The sequence below is a fragment of the Furipterus horrens genome, unplaced genomic scaffold (assembly GCF_987537825.1).
Source record: "Furipterus horrens unplaced genomic scaffold, mFurHor1.1.pri manual_scaffold_9, whole genome shotgun sequence".
Taxonomy (NCBI): Eukaryota; Metazoa; Chordata; class Mammalia; order Chiroptera; family Furipteridae; genus Furipterus; species Furipterus horrens.
Genome location: NW_028327179.1, coordinates 45332536 through 45357095, shown reverse-complemented (window position 1 = coordinate 45357095; position 24560 = coordinate 45332536).

The following is a 24560-nucleotide window of genomic DNA, read 5'->3' as shown; positions in this document are numbered from 1 at the left end:
ATGTCTTTTAATTGGAGCGTTTAATCCATTTACATTTAAGGTTATTACCGATAAGTACTTATTCATTGTCATCTTTCCCCTTTGTACTCGTGTTCTTCTCTGTCTCTCTCTATTTCTTTATCTTCTTAAAGCAGACTCTTTAGCATCTCTTGCATTGCTGGTTTGGTGGAGATGTATTCTTTTAGCCTTCTGTTGTCTTGGAAGCTCCTTATTTCACCCTCCATTTTGAATGAGAGCTTTGCTGAGTAGAGTATTCTAGGTTGTAGGCCTTCGTTTTTCATTGCTTGGAATATTTTTTGCCATTCCCTTCTGGCTTGTAGTGTTTCTGCTGAGAAATCTGATGATAGCCTTATTGGAGCTCCCTTGTATGTTATTAGTTGTTTCTCTCTTGCTGCTTTTAGGATTCTCTCTTTGTCTTTGAACGTTGCCATTTTAATTATGATGTGTCTTGAGGTGGGCCTGTTAGGGTTCATCTTCATTGGGACCCTCTGTGCTTCCTGGACTTGCGTGACTCTTTTTCTCCTCATGTTAGGGAAGTCTTCTGTCATGAGTTTTTCAAAGAGGTTTTCTATCCCTTGCTCTTCTTCTTCTCCTTCTGGAATTCCTATGATACGGATATTATTACGTTTCATGTTGTCCTGCAGCTGTCTTAGAACCTCTTCATTCTTGTTCCGTCTTTTTTCATTTTGTTGCATTGTCTGGGCGTTTTTGTGTACGTTGTCCTCCAGCTCGCTGATCCGATCTTCTCCTTCCTCTAGCCTGCTTTTAATTCCTTCTACTATGTTCTTCAATTCAGAGATCGTATTCTTCATTTCCTCCTGGCTCTTATTGATAGCTTCTATGTCCTTTTACATGCTCGTGTAATTCTCTGTGAGTTCCTTGTAGTTTTTCTGGAGTTCCTTGTAGTTTCCCTGGAGTTCTTTGTAGTTTCCGCTGAGCTCATTCAGCTTCTCCATAATCCATGTTTTGAATTCTGTATCTGATATTTTGCTCCCCTCTATTTCATTTAGCACCCTCTCTGGGGATTCTACCTTTCCTTTTGATGGGAGGGTTGTTTCTCTGTCTCCCCATTTTTGTGATTCCTATTGTTTCTTGGTGCTTTCTGAGAATGATCTGCTCTTCCTGGATCTGCCTCTGGTAGTGTCAGTTCATGTACCAAACTGGCCCTAGGCAGCCTACTGGAGACTCCCAGTGATCTACTGCCTTTGTCTGTCTTCTTTAGTTGTTAATCTACTCAATCTGTGATTAGCCATCAGGCTTAAGGACCATGGATGTGGCAGCTTAATTCCTGTAGGCAGGGCTTTTATTTCCCCTCAGGCTGATGCCACTTGGAGGGGAATGGTCTGTCTGCTGTACTGGGGCTGAGTCAGCACTGGCTGGTCCTGGGAGGAGGTTAGTGTAGCTTCCACTTACTCCTCCACCCTCCTGGATGTCCGTCTGTGTTGTCCTTGATGTTATTTCTTTAATCAGTCTGGTTGTATTTCAGCTACTCTTTGGTGGATCTTTTTCTCTGGTTAGTTGATTGAGAGTCACTCTGCCCACCTTGTCTTGAGATCTTTTGTGGAGGTGCTGCTAAAACCTAATCACACAACCTAGGCAAGAAACCCACACCCTCCAATATTTCCCCCAACAACAATCTCACTATAGGCTGCAAATGAGCCTGTATTAATATACTTGTGGAGATATTGGGACTCTTATTTCGTAGGAGAAACAGGTAATAGTTGTTTTAAATGAATGAAGGGTAATTTTTGAGCTGGAAGTTGATAGAGTAATATTATTAGCAATTGGGATCAAGGTTATGTAAGACAGCAATTAACATTTACACTGTATGTTTCAAAAGGAGGAGAGGGTTACAGTGTTGAGTGAGAAAGAGGAAGTGTATAGTATTAGGATTATATAATCAGTATATGCTATATGATTAGCATGGGAGGGAGGATAGACACAATAGACACCCAGGCAGACAGACAGCCAGAAATTGAAAGAGAGGGCTGAGGAGGTTAGAAGGTAGGAAACAGATTGATAAAGAATTTTTCAAGAATAAAAATACAGAGTAGAAAATAGCAAGACAAGAAGGGAGAGAGGAAAGAGAAAGAGAAAATAGAGAAGAGAAGGGTAGGAGAAAGAACGCAAGAAGAAGGGGAGGAAGAAGAGGGGGGACTGATTTATTATTTTTTAAAAAATATATATTATAAAAAAAGATTAGGAGATTAAAACCTGATATAAAATTGCAAGCTAGAGAGAAAGAGAGAATATAGAGAGAGAGGAATAAGAGATGGGAAAGCAAAAGGATGGGGGAGGGAAAGAACACAGAGGAGGGAAGGATATCAGGAGGAAGAGGAGATATTAGAGAGGGAAAGATTGAAATTGAAGAGCTGACAAAAGATAGGATGAAGGTGAGAAATATGGGAGGGAGAGAAAGAAGTGAGGGGATGGGGTGGAAAGAGAGAAGGGGTAAGAGTGGGAGGGTGAAGGGAGAGGGGGATAGATTAGAATTATAATTTGAGTATTAAAAGATTAGAATATAAAGTGAAATAGGGAGAAAGAGAGAGAGAATATTTATAGGGAGAGAAGGAAAATAAAGACAAGGGATGAAAGAAAAACGAATGTAGATTGAAGGGGGACAAAATAAAGAAATTTAATAAAATTGAAGGTGCTTAGTGCAGAGAAAGGAGAGAGAGAGAAAGGGAGAGAACTTAAAATTAAAAAGTTAACTGAGAACAGGATGCAGGGGAGACATGCTAAGGGGAGAGAAGGGAGGGAAGAGGAGGGGAGAAAAGGAGAGAGAATAAGAAAGGATGGGGGGCAGTTAGAGAGAGAGTGAGAAATAAAAGAATGAGAGGATTTTAACTCAATTCAACTTTTAGACACAGTCTCTGGGTATTTTGGTTTGTTTGTTTTTTTGTTTTTCCCTCCTTCCTTCCTGAGTCCACTCCTATTCAAAATTCTGTGAGTTTCAAATCTTTTCTGGTTGGTTGGCTGGCTGTGGGAGGGTTCTGTTTGATTCTGGGATTGCTAGTCTTTTATTCATGGGCCTACCGCCGCTCTGCTGTGAGCTGCGTTCAGTTGTCCCCTCCTGAGGCACCCTCAGCCCTCCTCAGGATTGTCCAGCTACTCCCTCCCCACCGTTGGTACAGCCTGCACCTGCCAGCAATCCCCGCCCTGCCTCCAGTTGTGTCTCTATTCCCAGGCCACAGCTTCTGTTCTCTTCCCTGTCTATATGCTTGTGCACCCCACCTCTCTCCCTGTCTCAAGATTGTCCCCCTGTTTTGCGGGACTCTGGCACAGTCTATCAAAGTGCCGGGCCCAGTGGCACTTTCCTGCCCAGGGCCTCTACCCTAGTCTGGAGCTCCACAGAGTCTTTCCCGCGTGTGCTTTTCTCCTTACCCCAAAACTGTCTCTGTTCCGAGCTACAGCTTCAGCTGGCTTCCCTGTCTATAGGCCTGTGCACTCTATCTTTCTTCCCGCCCCAGCACCGTTCCTTTGTTCTGCAGGATTCCAGTGTGGTTGGTCAGCACAGTGCTCTCCTACCCAGGAGTTCTCCCCCAGTCTGGAGTTCTGCAGCAGCCTTTCTGTGCGGCCTGTCTCCTTGCCCCAAATCTGTCCCTTTGTTCTGTAGGGCCCTAGCACGAGTGCTGTGCGCACCCAGAGTGCCGAGCTTTTGGTCGGAGGCTGCAGCTGAGGAGGTTTCCCTCTAGACTCAGATCACACAGTTTCTCCCAGTCCTGGTCGTTCACTGTTCTCTCCCTCCTCTGGCTTTTTCAGCCAAATCCTCTCCCCAACTCACTACAAGAATTCACCCATCGGTGTGCCCCTAGCAGGGGGAGTCTCCAAGCAGCTCTTGATTAGTGAATTCTCTGGTTCAGTACTGCAGATGCACCGAATCCCGGAATGACTCAGCCTGCAGTGTGTGGCAAACCCCTCCTCCCCCCTCCACGCTGCTCCCATGCTCTCCTCCCTGTTCACGCTATCGGAGATCCACACTCACTCAGTCACTTCTCTTCGCATTCGTTCCTGGAGTCTCTCCCTAACAGGAGCGAGCTGAGAACACTGTCCCTACTCCGCGGCCATCTTCCCCTCCTCTCTACCCTATGTCTTTTGATTGGTGCATTTAATCCATTTACATTTAAAGTTATTATTGATAGGTACTTATTCATTGTCATGTTCCCCCTTTGTACTTGTGTTCCTCTCTGTCTCTGTTTCTTCATCTTCCTAAAGCAGACCCATTAGCATCTTTTGCTATGCTGGTTTGGTGGAGATGTATTCTTTTAACTTTTTTTTTTGTCTGGGAAACTCCTTATTTCACCTTCCATTTTAAATGAGAGCCTTGCTGGGTAGAGTATTTTATTGCTTGGAATATTTTTTGCCATTCCCTTCTGGCTTGTAGTGTTTCTGCTGAAAAATCTGATGGTAGTCTTATTGGAGCTCCCTTGTATGTTATTAGCTGTTTCTCTCTTCCTGCTTTTAGGATTCTCACTTTGTCTTTGAATGTTGCCATTTTAATTATGATATGTCTTGAAGTGGGCTTGTTGGGATTCATCTTCATTGGGACCCTCTGAGCATCCTGGACTTGCATGACTTTTTCTCTCACCAATGTGCTAGAGCTTGAACTGGAGTCGAAAATTGGGCAAAACCCCATGGTTGCCCCAAAACAAGTCATGTATCAACCAAGCATAGGTAGAACCTATAGAATAACTTCCCCACCCCTGCTTCACAACGGATGTTTTGCTCTGTGGTTTTGTTATTCGCGTTGCCCACGGTTATAACGGTTGTATTCCCAACCCCTAGCTGGCAACCCAGAATGTGGGTTTATGCTATATAAGCAGCTTTGTACTGAGGCTTGGGGCTACTCACTTGAATCCCTGTGAAGAGTGAAAGTGGGTAGTCACCAGCCAGCTAATAAAGGCTCTTTAAACTCTGACTTGGTTGTGTCTGACCGTTTGGTTCTTGTACATTGTCCATAAAAACCAAGTTGGGGAAGTTTTTGTCATTAGTTTTTCAAATAGGCTTTCTATCCCTTCCTTCTCTTCTCCTTCTGGTAGTCCTATGATATGGATATTATTACATTTCATGCTGTCCTGCAGCTCTCTTAAAACCTCTTCCTTCTTTTTCAGTCTTTTTTCATTTTGTTGCACTGTCTGGGAATTTTTTTCTACATTGTCCTCCAGCTCACTGATCTGATTTTCTGCTCCTTCTAGTCTGCTTTTAATTTCTTTACTATGTTCTTCAATTCAGAAGTTGTATACTTCATTTTCTTCTGGCTCTTATTGATAGCTTTTATGTCCTTTTTTATGCTGGTGTAATTCTCAGTAAGTTCCTTATAGTTTCCCCGCAGTTCTTTGCAGTTTTCTTTGAGCTCACCGAGCTCATTGAGCTTCCCTATAATCCATGTTTTGAATTCCATGTCTGATAGTTTGCTTTCCTCTATTTCATTTAACACTCTTTCTGGGGATTCCTCCTTTCCTTTCAATGGGAGCTTATTTCTCTGTCTCCCCGTTTTTGGGACCCTTCTTGTTTGTTGCTCGTTTTTAGATTGATCCGCACTTCCTGGATCTGCCCCTGGTGGCATCAGATCATGTACCAGTCTGGGCCTAGGCAGCCTGTTGGAGACTTCCAGGGATCTACTGCCTTTGTCTGTCTCCTTTAGTCGTTAATCTATTCAACCTGTGATCAGCTGTCAGGCTTAAGGACTGAGGGTGGGGCAGATTAATTGCTGCAGGTGGGGCTTTTGCTTCCCCTCAGGCTGATGCCACTTGGAGGGGAATGGTCTGCCTGCAGTGTGGGGATGAGTCAGCATTGGGACCTGGTCGGCTGCTCCCCCAGTTCTCCCCTCAAAGCCACTGCCCCAAATTCTCCCCAAGCGTCCCTAGTCCTTTCTGCTGTCCTTCTGCTTGAGCCCAGGGTAAGTGGGTGCCAAAATATTTTCATACATGATCTGTTTAAGAGCTCTTTGTCTCTGGCTGTTTCTTTCAGGCCAGTAAAAAACCCTGTGGCTTTTCACTTTTCACAGCTGGATGCTATTTTACTTTCTGCTCTGTTGCTGTAGGCTGGGAAGCCCAGCTGGGGGTTTAGACCCTGCCCTTCTCAGGGGGAACTCCTGGCTTCTCAGCTATTTCTCAGTCCCTTCAGCTGCCACACATATGAGCCCAGCAAGCCCTTTTGCATCTCTGCACTTCCTACTGGTCACGTTGTGATGAAGCAGCCTTTTCTGTCTCTCTGTGGTTATAAGAATTCTCTCCAGCTAGTGTTCAGTTGGTTATTCCAGATGATTTCTCCACAACTAAGTTGTAATTCCAGATTGGTCCTGGGAGGAGGTTAGTGTAGCTTCCACTTACTCCTCTGCCATCTTGGATCCATTGGTTGATTCTTATATGTCCCTAACCGGGGATCAAACCCACAACGTTGGTGTATGGGGACAATGCTCTAACTAACTAAGCTACCCTGCCAGGGCTCACTTTTCCTTTATGTAGTTTGCTGCCCTGAAGAAAGCTTTCAGATAAAAAATATAATAATTACTATTTCCACATTTTCAGAAGTTTTAAAATAATTACTTCTCATCTACTACTTCGAGCTGATAAATTCTTATTAATTTGAGGAGGCAATACTACTTATCTATTTCGGAGCATGGACCTAAGATAAAATGTGTCAAGAAGAAATTGCTAAGTAATGTTTTCTCATCGTTTGTATGTATTTTTTAAAACAGATATGCCTTGACATTTAACAATGTTCCTATCAAACAGTAGACATTTACATAGGATAATTTCTGGATTATGTCTCTATTGTTTCTGTAGCTCTGGGTATATCACTTAATCTCACTTAGCCTCTGTGTCATCATGTGCAAAATGGGTATTAAGTATGATTGTGTGTAGAAGGTACATTAGACATGTGAACTATAATACATTACTTGTAATAAATGGAGATGTACACCATTAGACCAGAGGTTCTCAAAGTGTGGTCCCTAACTGTAGCATCCTTATTACCTGGAGACTTGTCAGAAATGCTGAATCTTGGGCCCTACCCAAGATTTCCCGAATCTGGACCCCTGTGGATGGGGCTCAGCAATCTGTGTGTTGATCAGCCCTTCAGGTGACTGTTATGCTTGCTGTGTTTTGAGAACCAATGCAGAAGTATGAACAGATTTTTAAAAATTAGGCTACAGTTACAAAAGGGAATAGGGAATGATCATAAATTTGAATGTTGAGGAACATTTGACTTAGCTATTACTTTTGAGCTGGTCATTTGTCATTAATCTGAGAGGCGATTCAAAAGAGATACTTAAACTTTGAAAAAATGAGGAGGCTTTGACCAGGAGAGCAGGTGAAGATGAGACTTATGTCACCAAGTAAGTCACGCTGAGGAAACTGAGAGTTCTTTAAAATGCACAGAACAGAGAACAGGAGAGAGAAAGAATTTTCTTAGTGAAATTATTTCTTTAAATTTCCAAACTGCAGGTCAGTTAAAAATGAAGAAGTCAGGTTTTGTTTTTATTGTATAATTACATTTCCAGCAACTAATGGGTAAGTAGTCAAACCACATCATCAAGAGGGGATGACAGATATCTCAGTGTGGGGCAAGAGAATCTCCATTCTTAAATCCTTAAATATAGTGAGGTCAAAGAAAAAGGAAAGCTAACAGTCAACAGTTAGAGGTGGTATAAATTCTTTTAAACTCAGTAATTTATTATTTCTATATCCTAGTTATGAAAAACAGTTAAATATGTATTCCAAACTGTGGGTATTGGAACTGACCTCCTTCTGAGTATTCCTTTCTTAAATGAATTATGTGAAGGTCAGAAGAAAAAGAAACAAAACACTACCAACAAATGAACGTCTGTGCTTCAGTCAGACTGTTCTGCTTGGCTGCATCGAGCAAATTTATGACTGCCCCGAGGCAAAGCAATTCCATTTCACTCCTGACCCTCTGCTCCAAGCTCTCCCTTGCTTGCTATGAGGTGTTTTAAGTTAGGAAAATGTGATCCTAGAAATGTTTGAATATAATATTATTCTGGCTTCAAGGCAGAAATGTTGTTACTTAAATTGTCAACCTATATGTGCATACTGAAAAGGAAGGATTCAGGAACTATTTTAAGGCATTCAGCAGCCTTCTGGCCTGTTGAGTTAGCATCATCACCTTCTAAGGAGGAAAGAAAGCCAGTTAATTAAAGAATAGTTTTCTCTCCTCTTCCTTTAAGGAGTCATCTTTGTAATTAGGGGTAGGATAGTCACCAGGGTTATAGACCTTTAAGATTTTCTTTTTTTTTTTTTTTTTTTTTTTGTTAGTAATTCATTGTTCCATTTATTCAAGTAGAATAGGCTTACTAGTGTGTGGAAAAATTCTGACCTTTTCATACGACAAGGTACGATATGCTGGAGGTTCCCAGTAAAGGAAAAGAAGAGAAATAGATAAATGATCAAAACATAGCTCTTGAAATATCCCAAATAAACCCTTTACCCTTTACATGTAAAACGGCATAGCTCACAGACAAGTTCCTCTATCTCAGTAAGGTAATAGGAAAAGGCATCTGTAATACAACTACATTCTCCCAAAGGTATTCTAGAGATTATATCTGTAAAGTTAACCCACTTATCAGTCGTCGGCAGCCATCCGTCTCGAGAGACGATGGTGTAGCTTCTTTTTTTTTTTTTTTTTTTTTAAGTATATTTTATTGATTATGCTGTTACAGTAGTTCCAATTTTTTCCCCTTTACTCCCCTCCACCCAGTATCTCCCTCCCCCAGCATCCCCCCCCAAGTCCATACCCATGGTTCGTAAAAAATAACTATCCCTCCCTCTCAGATATTAAGACCCTTTGTAATCTTGTAAAGGACAATGGGCGAAGGTCTCAAGCTCCTCTAGCTGCTTCAAGCTGGACATGGTCGTCGTCCTACCTACCCTTGGGTCCAGAAATCCCTAATAAGAGTGGGGGTGTGGAGGGGAGGGTGGCCTTCCCACATGGGGAAGGATCGTGCAGACTCCAGGTCAGTTGGCTGTCTCCGGACAACGGCGTGCTTGGTTTAGCAGGCTGGCATCCTTGTTGTGTTCTGGGGGCAACAGATTTGGCAAAAAGGGTTAAAAAGCATCATTCAATCCATAACTACTAGGTGGCAAAAGGCAGGGATTAATTTTTCAATGTTCCACATTAGGAGAAAAAAAAAAAAAAAAAAAAAAGGGCTTCTTTGGAGGAAGGTGTGCTAGGCACATCTCTCCTGTCCAAAACCCTTTTGCCCATTTTATTTAGTTTGGGCTGAGGGAAATAGTTTATGTTTCCCCCCTCTCAGACCTCTGGGCCCTTTCTGTCCAAGCCATTAGGATAGAAAAGAGAAACCGGTTTTAAAGTGAGGCCCACAGACCACCCCATTCTTCACCAACCCAGCCATTTAGTTCAGCCAAACTGTTGAGTCTCCGGAGGCAGCGCTGCAGAGAGGATTAAGTGAGGCTTATGCGTACAGACAATCACTCAGGTAATGCGGTCATAGGCTTATGCCCTTTGAAAACAGAAAACACATGTTGATTTATGTAACATAACCAACAAAAAAGTCTCTAAATCTGTAAGACTGTCTTATTGGGAAGACATACAGTTGCAAGGCACTTGACATTCTACTTGCCTGCAACTTGAATCTCTTTGGTGATATCACAGATATGGTTTAATTTTCAAGTGAAACCATTTTTTAAATGAGAAGAAACTTTTAAGATGGTTAGCTGCCCTACTTTACAGTCTGCCACTGATCATTGTGATTTTCCTTGAATACTGATTTTTCTCCCTAAGATTACTCTCCTTGTCTTTAAAGGGACTACATTAAGTCCATTTTTAATTTATCCTGTTCATTTGCATAAGCATAACAAGAGCAGCAAATGATCACTTATGATCTTTAGTTCTGTTTTGCTGGAACTTACCCAAGGAACATTTAGGGTGGCCCTCAGTCTGCTCTTCAGTGCACAGAAGCTGGGCCACATACCTGGCATTCATCCTTGCCTGTACACACCTGTCCTTTCCAAGTCTTTCTGGTTTTCCATTGTGCCTTAAGGTCCCTTCTAGCCATCTTTCAGGAAAACAACCTTCGTTCCTTCCCTGGAGAGATTGCTGTGGACCGCACAACCAACCATGGCAGCAGGCCTTTTATTTCACGGGCTTTTATTACCTTTGAAAGTCATTCCCAGTTCCTTAGGGCTTTTTGGTAACAACATGAGCCCAAGCATGTCTCCTTTAGGCTTGACATTCCAGTCAAAGGCTTGTTCAGAAAAAGGAACCTCTATTAACAACTGGTCTTATTAGGTCTATGCAAAGAAACTTAAGTCATTACTTACTTGTTTAGAATGCCAAACTCTGGAGAGATCAAATAGGGAGAAAAATATACAACGTGAAGGAAAATCTTTGTCCTAATATTCACTGAACTGGCATTTCCATTCTTCATATTTTCATTTTCCCCCACTAAAAAAAATTTTTTTGTTTGTTTTTCCATTACAGTTGTCTCACTTTTTTTTTTTTCCCCTCTTGCTTCCCTGTATCCTGCCCCTCCCTTCCCCCACATTCAGTCCCCACTCAGTTGCCCATGTCTGTGGGTCATTTATACATGTTCTTTGATTTTACACTTCCCCTTCTTACCCCCTTTTCTCCCTCCCCCCTCCCCCCTTGTTACTGTTAGTCTACTCCTTGTTTACATACCTCTGGTTCAATTTTGCTCATTTGTTTGTGTTGTTCATTAGTTTCCTGTAATAGGTGACAGCATAACGTATTTTTCTTTCGTTGCCTGGCTTATTTCGCTAAGCATAATTCTCTCTAGTTCCATCCATGTTGTTGCAAATGGTAGAAGTTCCTTCTTTCTTTCTGCTACATAGAACTCCATTGTGTAAATGTACCACAGTTTTTTGATCCACTCATCTACAGATGGGCATTTAGGTTGTTTCCAGCACTTGGCTATTGTAAATAGTGCTGCTATGAACATTGGAGTGCATAGGTTCTTTTGAATTGGTGTTTCAGGATTTTTCGGATATAATCCCAGTAATGGAATTGCTGGTTCAAAAGGCAGTTCCATTTTTAGTTTTTTGAGGAAATTCCAAACTGTTTTCCATAGTGACTGCACCAGTCTGCATTCCCACCAGCAATGCACCAGGGTTCCCGTTTCTCCGCATCCTCTCCAGCACAAGTTGTTTGTTGATTTGTTGATTATGGCCATTCTGACTGGTGTGAGGTGGTATCTCATTGTGGTTTTTATTTGCATCTCTCTGATGGCTAGTGATGTTGAGCATATTTTCATATGTCTATGGGCCCTCTGTATGTCTTCTTTGGAGAAGTGTTTGTTCAGGTCCTTTGCCCATTTTTTAATTGGGTTGTCTGTCTTCTTGGTGTTGAGTCGTATGAGTTCTTTATATATTTTGGAGATCAATCCCTTGTCTGAGATGTCATTGGCGAATATATTTTCCCATATGGTTGGTTTCCTTTTCATCTTGCTGATGTTTTCTTTAGCTGAGCAGAAACTTTTTAGTTTGATGTAGTCCCATTTGTTTATTCTTTCCTTTATTTCCCTTGCCTTAGGAGATATATCAGTGAAAATGTTGCTACGTGGGATATCTGAAATTTTCCTGCCTATTTTTTCCTCTAGGACTTTTATGGTATCACGGCTTACATTTAAGTCTTTGATCCATTTTGAGTTTATTCTGGTGTATGGTGTAAGTTGGTGGTCTAGTTTCATTTTTTTGCATGTCCCTGTCCAGTTCTCCCAACACCATTTGTTGAAGAGGCTCTTTTCACTCCATTTGATGTTCTTTCCCCCTTTGTCAAATATTAGTTGACCATATGAACCTGGGTTTATTTCTGGGCTCTCTATTCTGTTCCATTGATCTATATGTCTGTTTTTATGCCAGTACCAGACTGTTTTGATTACCGTGGCCTTGTAGTATAGTTTGATATCAGGTATTGTGATTCCTCCTACTGTGTTCTTCTTCCTCAAAATTGCTGTGGCTATTCGGGCTCTTTTTTGGTTCCATATAAATTTTTGAAGTATTTGTTCTAGGTCTGTGAAATATGTTGCTGGGATTTTAATAGGGATTGCATTGAATCTATAAATTGCTTTGGGTAGTATGGACATTTTAATGATGTTGATTCTTCCCATCCATGAGCATGGTATATGCTTCCATTTATTTGTATCTTCTTTAATTTCTTTCTTCAATGTTATGTAGTTTTCTGAGTACAGGTCTTTTACCTCCTTGGTTAAGTTTATTCCTAGGTATTTTATTTTTCTTGTTGCTATGGTAAATTGAATTTTTCTTTCAGTTTCTATCTCTGAGTTTTTATTGTTGGTGTATAAAAATGCCTTTGATTTCTTAATATTGACTTTGTATCCTGCTATTTTGCCGAATTCACTTATTAGGTCGAGTAGTTTTTTTGTGGAGTCTATAGGGTTTTCTATGTACACTATCATGTCATCTGCAAATAATGACAGTTTTACTTCCTCTTTTCCAATTTGGATGCCTTTTATTTCTCTTTCTTGTCTGATTGCGGTGGCTAGAACTTCCAAGACTATGTTGAATAGGAGTGGAGAGAGCGGACATCCTTGTCTTGTTCCTGATCTCAGGGGGAATGCTCTCAGTTTTTGCCCATTGAGTATGATGTTGGCTTCAGGTTTCTCATATATGGCCTTTATTATGTTGAGGTATGCTCCCTCTATTCCCATTTTGCTGAGAGTTTTTATCATAAATGGATGTTGTACTTTATCAAATGCTTTTTCTGCATCTATTGATATTATCATGTGGTTTTTGTCTTTCATTTTGTTTATGTGGTGTATTACGTTTATTGATTTGCGAATGTTAAACCATCCTTGCATCCCTGGGATGAATCCTACTTGATCGTGGTGTATGATCTTTCTAATGTGTTGCTGGATCCGGTTTGCCAATATTTTGTTGAGGATTTTAGCATCTATGTTCATCAGCGATATTGGCCTGTAGTTTTCTTTCTTTGTTGTGTCTTGACCTGGTTTTGGAATTAGGGTTATACTTGCTTCATAGAATGAGTTTGGCAGTCTTCCCTCTTCTTGTATCTTTTGGAATAGTCTGAGAAGGATAGGAGTTAGTTCTTTCCTAAATGTTTTGTAGAATTCACTTGTGAAGCCATCCGGTCCAGGGCTTTTGTGTGCTGGGAGTTTTTTGATTACTGCTTCAATTTCACTAGCTGTTATTGGTCTATTCAGACTTTCTGCTTCTTCTTGATTCAGTTTGGGAAGACTATAGGTTTCCAGGAATCTGTCCATTTCCTCTAGGTTGTCAAATTTCTTGCCATACAGTTGTTCATAATAATTTCTTATAATCCTTTGTATTTCTGTGGTATCAGTTGTGATTTCTCCTCTTTCATTTCTGATTTTATTTATTTGGGTCCTCTCTCTTTTTTTCTTGATGAGCCTGCTTAAAGGCTTGTCAATTTTGTTTATTTTTTCAAAGAACCAGCTCCTACTTTTGTTGATCTTTTGAATTGTTAGTTTAGACTCCATGTCATTTAATTCTGCTCTGATCTTGATGATTTCCTTCCTTCTACTTGATCTGGGCTTTGCTTGTTGTTCTTCCTCTAGATCTTGTAGCTGTAAGGTTAAATTTTTTATTAGATATTCCTCTAGCTTTTTTAGGTAGGCCTGTATTGCTATGAACTTTCCTCTTAGGACTGCTTTCGCTGTATCCCATAGGTTTTGGGTTGTTGTGTGTTCATTATCATTAGTTTCCAGAAACTTTTTGATTTCTTCCTTGATGTCATTGTTAACCCATTCATTATTTAATAGCATGTTATTCATTCTCCATGAGTTTGAATGTTTTTGAGTTTTTTCCTTGAGGTTGATTTCCAATTTTAAGCCATTGTGATCTGAGAAGATGCTTGATATAATTTCAATTTTCTTGAATTTGTTAAGGCTTGTTTTGTGTCCTACCATGTGGTCTATCTTTGAAAATGTTCCATGTGCACTTGAGAAGTATGTATATTTTGCTTCTTTGGGGTGAAAACTTCTATATATATCGACTAAGTCCATTTGATCTAGGGTGTTGTTCAGTGCCTCCATATCTTTGGTGTTTCTTTGCTTCGAAGATCTGTCCATTGTTGACAATGGGGTGTTAAAGTCCCCTACTATGAGTGTGTTGTTGTCTATATCTTTCTTGGAGTCTTTCAAAAGTTTCCTTACATATTTGGGTGCTCCTAAGTTTGGTGCATATATATTTATAAGGGTTATATCTTCTTGATGGATTTTTCCCTTAAGTATTATGAAATGCCCTTCTTTGTCTCTTTTTATGGACTTTGCTGTGAAATCTGTTTTGTCTGATATAAGTATTGCTACCCCGGCTTTTTTTTCATGTCCATTTGCTTGGAATACATTTTTCCATCCCTTTACTTTCAGTCTGTGTAGATCTTTTGTTCTAAGGTGGGTCTCTTGTAGACAGCATATATGTGGGTCATTCTTTCTAATCCATTCAGCTACCCTATGTCTTTTAATTGGAGCGTTTAATCCATTTACATTTAAGGTTATTACCGATAAGTACTTATTCATTGTCATCTTTCCCCTTTGTACTCGTGTTCTTCTCTGTCTCTCTCTGTTTCTTTATCTTCTTAGAGCAGACCTTTTAGCATCTCTTGCATTGCTGGTTTGGTGGAGATGTATTCTTTTAGCCTTCTTTTGTCTTGGAAGCTCCTTATTTCACACTCCATTTTGAATGAGAGCTTTGCTGGGTATAGTATTCTAGGTTGTAGGCCTTTGTTTTTCATTGCTTGGAATACTTTTTGCCATTCCCTTCTGGCTTGTAGTGTTTCTGCTGAGAAATCTGATGATAGCCTTATTGGAGTACCCTTGTATGTTATTAGTTGTTTTTCTCTTGCTGCTTTTAGGATCCTCTCTTTGTCTTTGAATGTTGCCATTTTAATTATGATGTGTCTTGAGGTGGGCCTGTTGGGGTTCATCTTCATTGGGACCCTCTGTGCTTCCTGGACTTGCGTGACTCTTTCTCTCGTCATGTTAGGAAAGTTTTCTGTCATTAGTTTTTCAAAGAGGTTTTCTATCCCTTGCTCTTCTTCTTCTCCTTCTGGAATTCCTATGATACGGATATTATTACGTTTCATGTTGTCCTGCAGCTGTCTTAGAACCTCTTCAGTCTTGTTCAGTCTTTTTTCATTTTGTTGCATTGTCTGGGAGTTTTTGTGTAGGTTGTCCTCCAGCTCGCTGATCCGATCTTCTGCTTCCTCTAGCCTGCTTTTAATTCCTTCTACTGTGTTCTTCAATTCAGAGATCGTATTTTTCATTTCCTCCTGGCTCTTATTGATAGCTTCTATGTCCTTTTTCATGCTCACGTAATTTTCTGTGAGTTCCTTGTAGTTTTTCTGGAGTTCTTTGAAGTTTCCGCTGAGCTCATTCAGCTTCTCCATAATCCATGTTTTGAATTCCATATCTGATAGTTCGCTCCCCTCTATTTCATTTAGCACTCTTTCTGGGGATTCTACCTTTCCTTTTGATGGGAGGTTGTTTCTCTGTCTCCCCATTTTTTTGACTCCTATTGTTTGTTGGTGCTTCTTGGAATGATCTGCACTTCCTGGATCTGCCTCTGGTGGCGTCAGATCATGTACCAGTCTGGCCCTAGGCAGCCTGTTGGAGACTTCCAGGGATCTACTGTTGTTGTCTGTCTTCTTTGATTGTTAATCTATTCAATCTGTGATTAGCTGTCAGGCTTAAGGACTGTGGGTGTGGCAGCTTAATTCCTGCAGGCAGGGCTTTTGCTTCCCCTCAGGCTGACGCCACTTGGAGGGGAATGGTCTACCCGCAGTACTGGGGATGAGTCAGCACTGGGACCCAGTCAGCTGCTCCTCCAGTTCTCCCCTCAAAGCCACCGTGCCAAATTCTCCCCAAGTGTCTCCAGTCCTCTCTGCCTTCCCTCTGCTTGAGCCCAGGGTAAGTGGTGGCCAAAATATTTTCGTATGTGATCCACTTAAGAGCTCTTTTTCTCCTGCTGTTTCTCTCCGGCTAGCAAGAAAGCCTGTGGCTTTTCGCTTTTCACAGCTGATACTATTTTACTTTCCACTCTGTCGCTGTAGGCTGGGAAGCCCAGCTGGGGGTTTAGACCCTGCCCTTCTCAGGGGGAATCCCCGGCTGCTGAGCTGTTTCTCAGTCCCTTCAGCAGCCACCCGTGTGAGCCCAGCCAGCCCTTCCGCGTCTCCGCACTCCCTACCGGTCACGTTGTGATGTAGCGGCCTTTTCTGTCTCTCCGTGGTTATAAGACTTCTTTCCAGCTAGTGTTCCGTTGGTTATTCCAGATGATTTCTCCAAAATTAAGTTGTAAATCCAGACTGGTCCTGGGAGGAGGTTAGTGTAGCTTCCACTTACTCCTCCGCCATCTTGGATCTCAAGATTTTCTTGTGAAGGCTTTTGGAACTAAAAATTGTCTCTGATGTCAACATTAAATACAGTTTCTACACTGTACCAGAATATTTCATTTTTTCCCCTATCGATCATTTATCTACCTAAAACTCCCATTTGTCTATTGATTTTTATGCATCTGCTCTTTTCTCCTAAGTTTTAAAAATCCCCATACTATTGTTGAGTCCATTCCAAATTTTTCTCTCATTTCACACTTTGAAATTTTAAAATTCCTTTGAAAAAACTTCCCTATGTTCTGACGCACCTCACACTAACCAAAGCTCATCTTCCTCTGAATTCACCAGCTCTTCAGCTGTCCTCCTTCCACATGCCACAGGGCCTCAAAACAAAAGTGGCATTTCCCAATTCCCTAAAATGGCTTACAAACCACTTCTTTTCTTGATTTCTTTTAAAAAATATTTTAACTTAATATTTTTATCAAAGTGATACATGGATATACTTTTAAAATGTAAGTAGAGCTTCAAAGCTAATTAGAAAAACCCAGTGGTCTCCAAAACACCAGCCCCCATCTTATGCCCTAGAAATAATGTTTTTCAATTCTTAGCTTTTCTTTTAGGATTGACCCACAGATTTAAAAATAATATGTGTGTACAGGTATTTTTTATTTTTTATTTTTAGATGTTAGCCACTAACTTCCCACAGGGGAAGAGGATTGCTTATTTTTATTATACACTCATCCCCATGTCCCCACTCATACCCTACCTTCCCACCCTCTTGAAAACATACATATAGTTATTTAATATGTTAATCTTTAGATCAAGGTTTAGTATTTATATTATTACCATGTGATTATTATTCACAGCTGAGTCAAGTGATATGCTATATATTTTTTATTTTATAATATTTTTCCCCCTGAGGTTAATGATTCATTCTCATTCTCTTTCTCTCTCTCTCTCTTTCTCTCTCTCTCTCTCTGTTTAGTTTTCTCTGTTTCTCTGTACCTAACACTACTTCATTCTTAAACTCTCTGTCATAAATTCACATCATTTTATATTTCTGTGGCCAGTTCACAGTTTATTGTTATAAAGCCTTAGTTTTCCTCAAGTTACCTCCCTGCATGGTCACATTCTCTCTCTCTAGAGATGACTTATGACTTAACACATTACCATATACAGAAAGTCCAGGTGATCAGCAATGGTGACAAATGTAACCAACTCTGTTACCACCTTCCTAACTCCTTTGTTTTAGACCACATCTCTTCACAGGTCAGTGAATTACATATTCAAATAGCTTCAGGCTCATTTTATACTCTTTATTTCATTTGCAACTACCTAAGTCTAGCCCTCATTATTTTGTATTTTACTATTGCGACTGTCTCCTATGATCTATTTATCTCCTGCTTTATGTCACTATAATCTATCTTCATGCTGTCACCAGAATGATTTCCTAGAACACGTTTTGAGTCATGTGACTCCTTGCTTAAAATCCTTTGGAAGTCCCCAATACATATGGTAAAGTGTATACTCCTTAATACGTCATGCAAAGCCAACTGTGCTATGGCCTCTTCCCAACTCTCCAAACATGTCTTTTTAAAATTGGCAATCAATGTTTTTAAACCAATATTTACATATTGCAAAATGCAGTCTTTAAGTACAATTCAATGTGTTTTGAAAAATATGTACACCCATGGTACACCATTTTAGACTTAAGCTCCTAGAATAATGATCTACTTGCATTTCTTCAAATATGTATGACTCCTTAGTATTTCTGCATGTGTATATGCCTTTTCTCCCTTGACCCAAACACTTTCTTCTCCTGTCATCTGTCAGAAGACACCTGGCAAAAGTAAACTCTGGGAAATGTATCAACTCTTTTCTTTCTTATACCTTATACTTAACTTTCATGGCACCCACAAAGCCTCATTGTCCTTGTCAATCCTGTGTCTCTGCTCTCCACCAGCCTATATGCATTCCATTTAAAAAATTAATGAATATTTTTATTAAAGGATCTATAGAAGTAGATTATGTAAAACTGCGATGTTTTATGTCAACATTTCCCAATTCTAGTTGCTTCTTTCTATCCCTAGTTCCAGCTTATTCAAAGAAGAGGAGGAGATAGTATTTAATACAAAAGAATACCATTGTTTGAAAGAGAGCAATTTTCCACAAGAGGTCAATGTATGATGTAGCCTAAGTGTATGGGGAGCAACAAAATGTGATTTATGGAGAACAGGGATGGGGCCCTCTCCAAATAACTACCACCATCTACTGCTACCAAACTCAAGTTCAAACTTTGCAATTAAAAATGCGTGTTTTTTTGTTTTTGTTTTGTTCTTTTAGATCTTGACACCTCTTCAAAAACTTTCTACCAAAGTGAACATACTCTACAGGGTCCAGCATTATTAGTTATCAAAAGTATCTTGACAGAAAAAGGAAGAGAAGGTCTATTGGTCAGAGCCCAAGCAATATAGGTGGTTAAGAAGAAGAGAAGGGGCATCTCTTACTTCACCTTTCTAATGGATTTGCTTAAGGCTTACCCTATCTGGGTAATACATTTTTTCCCCCACAAGAGTACTTGTCTTTACTTAAATATAATTAAAACAAGTATCCACCAGGGATATTAAATACTCAAGTTTGGTTTCCTTCAGTATCTTCTAGGCTTCCCCTATTTGCATTTGTTCTTAAAAATTCGTTTTGAAATTATAGTATATGCAGTCATTGCTGTGGTAATCTTACAAAGTTACCTGTAGCACATACAATCCATCTAAAAACATTTCTGTGGACAACCTTGATATGTGGGTGATAACACAGGGAATTTTCTATTCCCATTTAAGAAGTCAGGGTGATTGTTCTTTCTAAAATTATTTCTCACCAAATATATTTTGTTCAAAATCATAAAAATTGTGGTTAGGATGGAGACAGGTTGTGATCATAATTTTCTCTGTGCCAAGGATGACTTTATAAAAGTACTATTCTTGTAAGATTGCCAATCATATTTTCTATTCCTTTCTTAACATATTTTTGAGAACTAGGTGTATGAAATAGAAAAGATAAGAAGGAAACAACATCTTAAGTTATATTCTCTTTGTAGTAAAATCTTCTTAGAACTTAAAATTAAAAGGGCACCAGAGATTTCAGATATGATCCTTAATTAAATGTCTTCAATATCTGTTTATTCAGTCATTAATTATTAGCACTTTCTAGTAGTTGTGCTGAGTGCTAAGTATACAAAGATGATAAGTTCCTAAGTCCTTGGATGATATATGTAATTATTTAACATGGATCCTTCCTTTAAGCAGCTCATACATTTCAGGGCAATATAAGAGAGATAGTTTATGCACTATGATAAGAATAACATGACATACATTTGAAAGGTGAGGTGCAATCACCAAACCATGACAAATTGTTCTTGAGAATAAGAATTTAGAAAGGCTGCACAGAATAGGATCAAACAACAACAACATAAAAGAAGCTGAGTCTTGAATGAAGACAACAGGCATTTTACTAATTAGATAAATAAGGTGGGTAGAGAGGTGGAAAAAAATTGGCATTCTGGATAGATGGGTTGACATACATAAAAATTATATATGATATAAAGTAATATTTAAATAGTATATAATAAAAGAATAAAAATTAAGTAACATGATATAATACACTTAATGATTCACTAAGGTTTCTTTCTTTCCTCACTGGAGTGTTACAATAAGAATGAATTCATTGTAAATTGAATCTTAAAAGTTTGCCTATCTAGTTTAGATCCAATATTTTAAAGCATCAGTAAATTATAAATGCCATATGCATTTGTAAAAGTATGCTTGAATGCTGAGGAAGCATATGAAAATCTATGAATCTTATATTTTCTCTTTAAACCATATCCCTATAATATTAACTTAGTTTTTTTTACATGGCAACAGGTAAATGTTTCTTTTTCAGAAAATTTGGGTGTTCTTCTTAGAATTTTATTTAGATAACTATAGAGAGTATGATTAAAGGTTTTACAGGTTATAGTGAATAAGAAATAATTATAATATTATTGTATAAAGGACTAAAATATTTTATTAATAGAAGAATTACTTATATAGTAAAACAGTAAAAGCAACTTAAATACTTATAATAGAATTACTAAATTGATTAAGTCATATCTATAGGCTGCAAGTACTACACAATATATTTAAGCTCTTTAATTAGAGATAAATAGAGAATATGTTTCATAATATATCCAAATAAAAAATGTATACTTGTAACTATTATATAAAATAGACATTTGTGGTTTTTGAGAAAAATCATATTTTTATAAATAATTTGAGGCTTCTAGTCACTTTATAATCTGTCCTAATTCTTTTTAAATATTATATTTTGTTTAATCTAAAAATTATAATTTTACCATACAATCAATACAAAATTATTAATGAGATATTTTATACTCTTTTTATTTGTAATTAAATGTGATGTAAAATTGTAGAAATTCAAGGAGCACAATGTTACTTCGATTCATTATGTATTGCAATATGGTCACCGATGTAGTGATATTTATCACATTACAAAATTATAGTACAATGTTATTGTTTATATTCATTATACTGTGCATTAGATCTCTATGGCTTATTACACTCATTACAAGTTTGCACTATGAAACACCATCAGTCATATTCCCCCACCTCCACTACTGGTAACCACCATTTTACAGTTCGTTTATTACAGGTTTAACTTTGATAGTTTCCACATGTGTTGTCATACAGTACTACTTGTCTTACTCTGACTTATCCTGCTTAACATAATGGTCTCAAAGCCCATCCATGTTATTGCAAAGGTCAGAATATTCTACTTTCTCATTGACTGAATAATATTCCTTTGTGAATTTTTACCACATGATTTTTTATTCATTCATTCATTAATGAGTATTTGGGTTGTTTCCATATCTTCACTAATGTGAGTCGTCGTCGTCGGCAGCCGTCCGTCTCGAGAGACGATGGTGTAGCTTCTTAAGAGTCTATCTGCACCGCTGAGAATGGTTGTGCAGTCCGACTCGGGAGTGACACGATATCTGTCTCCTCCCGTGTTGAATCGACATCTTGCGATGACGCTGGAGTGTCCTCTCCAGTGAAGCTGAAGCTACAGAGCCTGGGCAGGGTGATATGGAGGGTCTGCTGTTGCCCATGCAGCAGACCCCCCCTCTCTTTGCAGCTGAAGGGTCCAAGGGAAAGACGGAGTCAATACAGCTTGGCTTCAGGTGCGCCGCAGGAGTTGCCGGTGTTGACTACAACGTCGAACCGCCTTAGGGACTCCGGCTCCGGATTTTCTGTCGGGGTTTACTCCCTTAGCCTTTCCCCAGAAGAGGTATGCCGCAAGGCAGCGGAGGTTTTTTGGAGTCAGAGTTTTCCTTCTCTGATGTGCCCTGACTGGAAGATCGAACCAGCGACACTTAGCTCGCAGGCCGACGCTCAATCCACTGAGCCAAACTAATGTGAGTAATGCTATGATAAACATAGGAGTGCATATATCTCATCAAAATCCTCTTTTAATTACCTTTGGGTATATATCCCAAGTGGAATTGTTGGACTATATGGTATATCTATTTTTAGTTTTATGAGAAACCTTCATATAGTTCACCTAATAGTTGCACTGCTAAGTGGAAATTTACGTTTCCACCAACAATGCATAAGGGTTCCCCTTTCACTGCATCATTGCCAGTTCCTACTGTCTCCTCTTAACAATAGCCATTCTAAATGGTGTTAGATGATATCTCATTATCATTTTGATTTGCTTCTCCATGATAATTATTAATGTTGAACATCTTTTCATGTGCTTATTGTCCATTTCTATATCGTTTTTGGGAAAATGTCTGTTTAGTTATTCTGTGCATTTTTTATTAGATTTTGCTGTTATTAAAGTGACTGAGTTTTTTTAAGTATATTTTACTGATTATATTGTTACAGTAGTCCTAATTTTTTTCCCCTTTGCTCTCCTCCACCCAGCAATCCCCTTCCCTCCAGCAATCCCACTCTCATTAGTTCATGTCCATGTTTCATGCATATAAGTTCCTTGGCTTCACCCTTTCCTATGTTATCCTTTACTTACCCCTATTTTGTACCAACCAATTATGCTTCTTAATCCCTGCACCATGTCTCCATTTCTCCTCCTTCCCCTTTGCCTTCCCCACTGATAACCCTCCAAGTGAGCCCCATACCCATGACTCTGTTCCTATTCTGGTTTGCTTAGTTGGGTTTTGTTTCTATTTTTTAGATTCAGTTGTAGTCAGTTGTGAGTTTGTTGTCATTTTAGTGTTCATAGTTTTGATCTTCTTTTTCTTAAATAAATACCTTTAACATTTCATATAATAATGGCTTGGTGATAATGAACTTTTTTAGCTTTACCTTGTCTGGGAAGCACTTTATCTGCCCTTCTATTCTAAATGATAGCTTTGCTGGATAGAGTAGTCTTGGTTGTAGGTCCTTGCTTTTCATCACTTTGAATACTTCTTGCCAGTTTCTTCTTGTCTGTAAAGTTTCCTTTGAGAAATCAGCTGACGTTTTATAGGCACCCCTTTGTAGGTAACTCCCTGCCTTTCTCTTGCTGCTTTTAAGATTCTCTATCTTTCACCTTTGGCATTTTAATGATGGTGTGTCTTGGTGTGGTTCTCTTTGGGTCTAGCTTCTTTGGGACTCTCTGTGCTTCCTGGACTTGTATGTCTATTTTTTTCAGGAAATTTGGAAAGTTTTCCTTCATTATTTTCTCACATAAGTTTTCCATTTCTTGCTCTTCCTCTTCTTCTGGCACCCCTATGGTTCGAATGTTGGCATGTTTAAAGTTGTCCCAGAGGTTCCTAAGTCTCTTCTCATTTTTTTTCAATTCTTGTTTCCTCATTCCATACTGTTTGACTATTTTTTTCTTCCTTATGTTCCAAATCATTGATTCGAACCCCGGTTTCCTTCCCTTCACCACTGGTTTTGTGTGGATTTTCCTTTGTTTCATTTAGCATAGCTTTCACTTCTTTTCTTATGTGTTTGCCATACTTGAGGATATCTGTCAAATCTGTGAGCATCTTTATCACTATTGTTTTGAACTCTGCATCTCTTAGGTTGGCTATCTCCTCGTTTGTTAGCTTGGATATCTCTTTGTCTCTTAGTTCTCCCACTGAAACCTTGATCTGTTCCCTGTTTTCAGCCATACTTCTCTGTCTCCTTAACTTGACAGGCTCCTGTGTTTGTTTGCCTCTGCGTCTTAGGTAGAGCTGTCGCAACTGTTACATTTTAAGGGGTGAAGCTTTAGGGATTCTTCAGTAGAGGGTGATGTGTTTCACAACATTGTGGTGCTGTATGTGGGGGAGGGGTCTGAGAGAGAACAATGCTACTTTCCCAGCACTTGCCCCTTTCCCAGGCACTTCTCCCACTTTTGTATGGGACTGGCACCTCTCTAGCTGTTTCCCTGGCCATTGTTCCCAGAATGGGTGGGTCTGTGAATGTTCTAGGACTGTGGGGACCCTTTAAACAAGCAGACTGTGCTGAGAGACCGGCAGTTTCTGCCTCCACTGTAACCCTCACTAGTTTGCACAGTCAGAAGCGATAAGGCTTGATTTTTCCCTGGTGCTGGGACTGTGAGCCTCGGGGTCTGATGAGGAGCAGGGAATGCTCCCCAGGTGTCCCTCTGACTTTTAAGACATGTAATTGTGCTTTCTGCCAACCTGCCACTGCTGCCATCACCACACCGCATCTTCTCTGCCACAGCTTAGCTCCTCCTACCTGTCTGGATGATTATTTCTTCTTTGTATCTTTGTTTGTTGGACTTCCATGCAGCTCAGTTTTCTGAAACTTCTGGTTGTCTCTAGTTTTGAGGTAGTTGTATTTCTTCTGAGTAGTGGAGGAAGACACAGTGTATCTGTCCAGGCCTCCACCTTGGCCAGAAGTAGAGTTAGTTTAATGCCCTTTTCCTTTAACCTTTATTCTCTGTTTATGAATTTAATATATTATACTATCCTGAAAAAAATTACAGATTTCTAATTTATATTGCATAATTATCACCTTAATCAGAGTCTTGTGGGCCCTGGCTGGTTTAGCTCAGTGGATTGAGCGTCGGCCTGCGAGCTAAGTGTCGCTGGTTCGATCTTCCAGTCAGGGCACATCAGAGAAGGAAAACTCTGACTCCAAAAAACCTCCGCTGCCTTGTGGCATACCTCTTCAGGGGAAAGGCTAGGGGAGTAAACCCCGACAGAAAATCCGGAGCCGGAGTCCCTA